The sequence below is a fragment of the Ictidomys tridecemlineatus genome, chromosome 13, assembly GCF_052094955.1.
Source record: "Ictidomys tridecemlineatus isolate mIctTri1 chromosome 13, mIctTri1.hap1, whole genome shotgun sequence".
NCBI lineage: Eukaryota > Metazoa > Chordata > Mammalia > Rodentia > Sciuridae > Ictidomys > Ictidomys tridecemlineatus.
In genome coordinates, this window is record NC_135489.1 from 77,917,088 (window position 1) to 77,924,842 (window position 7,755).

The following is a 7,755-nucleotide window of genomic DNA, read 5'->3' on the forward strand; positions in this document are numbered from 1 at the left end:
ATATTATTAGGAATGGGAATTGCTGTAGGGGTGGACACAGGGACCACTGCCCTGGTCTGTGGGACACAATAAATGACCCAATTAGAAACAACAATGGACCAAAACTTAAAGATATTAGAAACCTCCATCACAGCTTATTCAGGAATCTTTAACCTCTCTAAAGTTGTTTTACAGAACAGGCGAGGGTTGACCCTCCTCTTCATGAGAGAAGAGGGCCTTTGTGCTGCTGAGGGAAAAATGTTGTTTTTATGCCGACCATACTGGAGTTGTAAAAAAATCTATGAGTAAATTAAAAAGACGCCTTGAAGAGCGTCAGCGAGAAAGAGAGGCCCAAAAAGGATGGTATGAGTCTTGGTTCACACAGTCCCCCTGGTTAACTATGCTTTTATCAGCCCTGGCCAGTCCATTAATAATCCTTATATTGTTGCTAACTATAGGACCCTGTTTGCTCAACCGTGTAGTTTCCTTTCTCCAAGCCCAAATTGGACAAGTCAAACTTATGGTAATCAGATAACAATATACCCCACTAGCAGACATAAAATGTGACACCCCCCAATGATCAATTTTATAATTAAAAGTAGCCAGAAGAAGAAGTGGGGAATGAAAGGTAAATAATCTTGAGAACTGTTTGCTAATCTTGTTCCCAGAATGTGCTGTCCCCAACTGCCAAACTGCAAAATGTAACTTCCCTTCCTGCCCTCTCCAAGGAAAGTATATAAACTCTGCTTAAGCTGTTCTCAGGGCTCTCTCTCATCTTTCCAGGATGGTCTGTGGGTGACCTCCCCCACAGAACCCATGTGCTCTATGGGGGCTCCATCTTCATCTACACAGTGTGGGGGGAGGGGCACAGCCTAGTGAATGGATTGAGCAGTTTTAATGTCAACATAAATTTTGTTGCTATAATTACTGACAATGCCATCCTAAACAATGAAAAAAAATACCATCACAAAGATAAAACAGGCAATTTAAGAGGGGAGGGGAAGGATAGCTGTGGTGGAGGATCTGGCACTGGGTAATTCTCAGGACCTAGTAACATATGGGTGGTGCCATAGAGGACTTTAGAACTAGGGCAGCCAAAAAATATTCCAGAAGTGGAAGAGCTGCTGGACTAATAATTACTTGACTTCCTGCCTCTAGCATTTGGGTACCTGATTTTGGTACCTGAAATTTATGTTGCTGCCAGGAAAGGTGGCTCTCTTTGAAAGGATGTGTTGGCAGCTTGGATCATCATCTCTACCAACTGGAAGGTAGTGTTTGTTCCATGTCCTCTTGGCTTGCTGACGGTGCTGATGGTGCTGGAATTTGGACATCCTCTAGTTTTGAGATCTATTCTTCCTCCATCACAGGGAATTTGGTGATATGCTGCCTGAAATGTAAGCAGGTAAACTGGGCCACTACTGCTGGTGGCAATTCTATTACTTGAGATGGTGCTAGAGCTACGGGAGAAAACACTCCCAACATGACTGCCTTTCCCTGCGCCTTTCCCAATTCACACTAGAACCCTGCCTCTGAGAAGATCCCCACCCCTCTCCACACAACAGGCAGTCTTCCCAGTCCAGGGTCCAACAGTTACAGGATATAGGCTTGTGTGGCTTGGGACCAAATGCAGATCCCCTGGGAACCAACACAGATTCCTCTGAATATGCCTTCAGTTATCCACCCCAGGCCCATCATCAGAGGGCTCAGACTCACAGAGATCTGTGTTCTCCAGCTGTGGAAGGAATTTCTGGATGTGGAAGTTCAACTCTGATTCAGGCATGGTGAGCAACAGGAAAGTCCTGAGAAGCTTCCAGTTGTCCAGGTCCTGGGCCATCAAAAAATTTTCTGGTTAGAGGTATAGCCACATTTCAATGATGGAGCAGAGGATGCTGTAGAATTTTGAGTGAGATAGGGAGCCATGAGGGGCTGGGCCTCTTCTTTAGCTGGAACCTCCCTAGGCCCCCTGCATGGTAAGCTTCCCAAATAGTGGGCAATCAGGTCCCATGCATTAGATCAAAGGGGGAAAACCTGTGAAGCACATGTATGGGTAGAGTGCTAAACACACTTGCCGTCCAGTCTGTGTACAGAAATGTGTGTGAAATCCTGGCTGGGTCTGGCTGTGTTGGGGAGGGATCTTCACAGGGTCTGGCTCTGAAACACCAGTCACTCCTCTGTTTCTTGGGTACCCACCACAGTTCAGTATGTTTCTTCTACAGGGTAAGCCCCAGACTTCAGTCCTCCTCTGGGAATCACACAAGGCAGAAGCTGGGGTTTGCCTAGCCATCCTGTACAATAGCCCCCCAAGTGACCACTCTCAAGAGATGAACCTTCACTCTTGGCCCAAAGATCATTCATTTCCTTTCTTTAAGGTACTCCTCCTCAACATCTGATTGGAGGTATCCATATTTAGAGAAAGCCAGGAGACTTTCACCTCTAATATCCTGTGCCCAATATCTGCCTAGCTGCCTTGTGTGCTTTATTAACTTCCTGACAATCATGAAATCTCAGGATGTCTGGGAGGTTAGTCTGCACTGCTTCCTAAATGATATACCATGTGCCTGCCAATGGTAGGTGCTTCATATACATTTGAGCCATAAATAAACCCAATCACCTTCTGCCTACCTACATCAGGGCCAGAAACTACTCCGTTCACCTCAGGGGTCCCTGTTTTGGCTACATGCAGGTCAGGAATTCTCCCAGATGCAGTCCACAAACTGCTTCCCAGATGTGGAAACTTCTTTTTCTGAGGCCTGAGAGTAGTAAGGCCTGAGTCAGAGAACTTTCTCACAGAAAGGGGACAGGCCCACAGGGGAAGGCCAGAGCCTTTGGCAGCCTGCTCCACAGGACCAGGCCTGAGGCAAACACTCCTAGGTCTCATCCTTCTTGGTTTTCTAAACATACAGGCAGGGTTCTCCTCTGAAAACCCTACTTTCCACAGAGCTGATTGAGGTTCAGACTGATGCCCAGCATTCCTAACATTAAACCAGGAGACAGTCATGTGCTAGGGCTTGGAGGTGATATATACCTTTTAAAAAAAAAACCTTTATTTTAGTTCATGGGGTTTTTGTTTGTTTTGTTTTGTTTAGTGGTGCTAAAGATTGAACACAGGGCCTTGTGCATGGGATTCAAGGACGCTACCAACTGAGCTATATCCCCAGCCCTAATACTTTTATTTTATTTTATTTATTTATTTATTTATTTATTTATTTAGTGGTGCTCAGGATCAAACCCAGTCCCTCATACATACCAGGCAAGTGCTCTGCCACTGAGCCACAATCCTAGCCCTGATAAACAGCAGATCCAGAACCTTCTTGCTACTGGCCAAATTTTGATAGAAATATAAAAATTAATGAACATAACAGATGATCCCCTTCTACAAGGCAAGCACCAGGACATTTTCGAGTTCCTGCAGGATGAGTGCTGTGAAAATATTCACTAGACAGGACACATGCTCTGATGGATCTTGGTCATCTTCTCCCTAGGATGGAGAATCAAAGAGGGCCCTTTCAACGGATGGAAACAGTAGTCATCTGCAAAATGACTCACTGCTATATAGTCAAACAAAATATTTTCCCTCCATATTCTCAGGGTATATGACACACACACACACACACACACACACACACACACACACACACAAACACAAACCTGGTGAGGGTCTAAGGCTATCCAAAGGAGAATTTGGTTCATAACCCACTTGAATCAAATGTATAAAATATGATATGTCCAGAACTATGTAATGTTTTGAACAACCAATAATAAAATTTTAAAAAAGGGGAATTTGGTGGGCTAGAATATGGTCACTTACAGTGACCTGTCCAGTCTTATCTTTGGTCTCCTTGCAAAAAAAAATTGCCAGAATCATTGGGACCCAGTGCTGACCAAGTACCTCCACCCTCTGGAAAGTTCTCTACTCAATCAGGGATTTCCTGAGACCTGAGCATCCACATATTGGTAGGAAAGAAACTCATGGCTTCGTGCTGGCTGTCTCAACACCAGTGAGAAGACTGGTGGATGCCTAACTACTAGAGTTCCAAGTTCTGTGTGTTCCATTACCAAGAAATGAGGTCACTTCCTTGGGAACTCCTTACTTGAGTCCCTTTCTCACACGAGATTCTACCAAAGGTCCACTGGGATGTGTGCTGTTTCCATCTCTGATGACATTTGCAGAAGTTGACACAGTTACTCCAACACACCGTGGATTAGGTTCCCAGACAGACCTGGGTGGTTTGGGGGACACAGAGCTTGGCTCAGACCTATCCCCTCCTTCTGGTTATATGTGTGACCCTGAGGAAGCCTTGGTGCCTTGCAAGGCCCCCATAGCTTCCCAAAATGTTTCCCAGTGATCATTCTAGCATCTGCTTTTGAGGTGTATGTGCCCATAAATACATGGACTCCGTGAGAAACCCTAATTCTAGAGTCATGTGTCTGTGATGCAAACATAGATGACACAACATAGGAAGGTGAAGGACAAAGGAAGACATACAACTGTACCATGACCTATCAGAGAACCTGCTCCTGGGGCTTTCCTGATGCTCCTGTAACAGGCACAGTCTAATTAGACTTGTGTCTTGAGGGAATCTTCTGCTGGACTGGGGAGTATTTGGGTTGTCAGTCTGGTGAAGGAGGAGAGTCTCCATTGGGCTTATTGAAGCAGTTTGTGATGACTTTTGTCAGCAGTTTGTGAGATATAAGTGGGACAACAGGAGGCAAATGTGCTCCAAAAGAGTTTCATCATTTCTCAGGGTTGTCATGGACAAGAAAGTTATGATTCTTTGTGTTTAGCAGACCAGAAGAGGAGAGGGGGTATAGGTTGAGAGAGAGCCAGTGGCTGACATTGGAATTGCTCCCATGGGCTGGTGTCTTTAGGGGGGATGGTCCTGCCCCACTGGAGTGGGTGCCCTGGCCTAATTGAGTAGCCTGGTAAGCATCTGTTTGCTAAATCGATGGTCTGGGATACACAAATTGGTGAAAGGTGCAGCTGAGACCAATATCTTCTTCAGGAGACTAGGCATGAGGAGGATGGAGATAAGGTCCAGGTCTCCCAGAAAGGATCAAAGAATCTGCAGAACCCAAGACAAGCCTCTTGGAGGTACTTTTCTCAACTGCCAATGGACAGTTGTGGGATGGTGGTAGGATGACCTGTGAAGGGTCCTGTGGGGCTGGGCAGCCCAGAGTGGCCAGCCAGTGTAGGCAAGTCAGCAGATGCTAGACAGGGCTTCATGAGAGATGCTTCTGGTAGGCCCCTTAACCCAGGGGCAGGGGTGAGGTACAAAGCTTGCCTTGGGAAGTACCCATGGCAGGGTTTAGGGAAGGTGAAATTCAGGAATTCCAGTGGGGAGTGCAAAAGGTCCTTCTACTGCTGCCAACATGGCTTCAGGTGAAATGGCAATGTCAGACTTGTTCCCAGGATGTAGCTTTGGAAGGTATGAGTAAATAACCTTGGGCATGTGCAGAAGACCATCAACACAGGGCAGGAGACAGGGTCTCACCAGGAAGGGACATGAGCACATGCAATGTGTGTGCGGGCACCAGAAGCAGGAGGGATAGGCCAGAGAACTGTGTGCCTGGTGCATGCATGGGTCCTGGGGGTGCTGTGGAGTGCTGGCACTGGGGCTATGGATCCACATCCTGCTGGTTCACCACCTGACCCAGTGGGGTTCCTTGATCATCTAAGAAGGGTGGGAGATATTGGATTTGAGCATCCACAGCTATGGCAATGGTAGTGATCCCTCCTTTCCAGTGGTGGTGGATGCACGTGACTTTCTGGAAGCTAAACTCAGTATCATGGTTTCTGTTGGGAATTGCTGAAATCATTGAACCATCTGGAGGGCCGGAAATTTGATTCCATCTATCTATCTATCTATCTATCTATCTATCTATCTATCTATCTATCTATCTATCTATCTATTTTTTTAAAAATCAGGCATAATGAATCCAAGGGTGCTTCAAAACTCAGCCACATTCCCAGCCTTTTTGTTATATTTTTATTTAGATACATGTTCTGGCTAAGTTTCTGAGGCTGGTTTGAACTGGCCATCCTCCTGCCTCATCCTCCCCAGATGCTGACATTACAGGCATGGTAACTTAACCTATCATTTGGTCAGATATCTGCTGGTTAAATATTTTTCTTAGGGAATGGCCAGGAGAAAGGAAATTATGTCATATAAAAGGATCCTTCGTTATTGTAAAGTGCTAGAGGTTGTGGTTTGAGTTAATCCAACAGTCATCTTAAATAATAATGATCTCAGTATTTAATTTATCCAGGTTGTCACTGCCTCTCTTCCTACCCCATGCTATCATGGATCACTGAGAATTTCTATGGTCAGAGTTCAGCTACAACACTTTTCTTTCTTACTAAGACTGGACTAAAACTTTCTACAATGACACCTCCTAGGACTGGAGGTCTGGAAAGAAGAATTTGTCAGTAGTGCTTTCAAATATAAAACCACAAAATTTGGTAGTAAGTGATTTGTTTTGTCTAGTGATGATTTTCTTTTAAATTTGTCTAAAGAGGTAAGACAAGAAAAGGACCTAGACTAGTCATGTACTTTGGAAGGAGAAAGATAAGGGGAAGAGAGCCAGAGAACAAAGGAAATTCAGAATGAATAAAAAGGCAGAACATGCTCATTTCTTGAGATACCAGGATACCAGCTATGGCCCCCTTCTCCCTCCCAGGAGAAGTCTGTTACTCCTTTGAAAAATAAACCCTGCTTTATATGCTTGCCTCAGCGTGCTTCTCTAATGTGATAATTCAACACGTGAGGAAGCAGAACTTGTCACCAATAACCAGTATTATCAAAAGTCACCACCTACATTTTATAATTCATATTGTGCTGTATTTGCTTGACCTCTGTGTACCCTATGGCATTTTGTCTGTCCATCTTCAGTTTTCATAATGTTTCCTCCTGCACACTGCAGCATGCCAATCAGTGTCTGTTTACTTGGCTTTTAGAGAAAAGAAGTTTCATGTGAATTAAGGCATTTAATTAAATGGTCTTTCACATTGATCAAAACCCTGACAACTTCTGTTGCCTGCTTTCATTCCTGAGATTCCCTGATTCCCTCTTTTGTCATTTAACTTCAGCCTGAAGTTCCTTCCACAGATTTTGGCAGCAGGTGGTCTAGTGGTGCATTCCTGCATCACTGAGGGGTTGATGTGGGGTTCTGTGGTGGTGTATGGTACAGTTCAGTTCTCAAAGACTTTGGTCTGCTTCTTTGCTGCTACTTGTGATTTCAATGCATTCCAGAGGCCAACTCTGATATGATGTCAGGATCATGGCAATATCTGCATTAATCTTTGTATTTGTTTTTGTTTTGTCTTCAATGAGGTTCCAAATTAATCTTTTATTTCAGCACTGCAAGGTCACATTGCAATGTCCCCTAGCCTTTATGTTTTGCGATGAGAAGTCATAGACCCTCAAACTTTATAACAAAAGTCGTCATTTTCTCTATTTTCAAGAGTTTTCTTCCTCTTTGATTTTCAGTGGACTGGGCACATGAGATTTTTGAAACTTCCTGGATCTGGGGTTCCTGCATTGTAGAGTTTTCAGACATTCTTTCTCTCATGAAAATCATTGGTCAACACCTTGTATCTCCTTCAGGCACTCCTGTGGGACATATGGTACAATTTCACTACTATTTTACACATCTCTGATGTTCTTTTCATTTTCCTTCAATCTTTATTCTTGTCCTTTTTTTGTCAGACAGTATTATTACTGTTGGTCTGCAGGTTCTCTAACACTTTATTCCTGGGCTCAGAAGTTATTTCTTTCA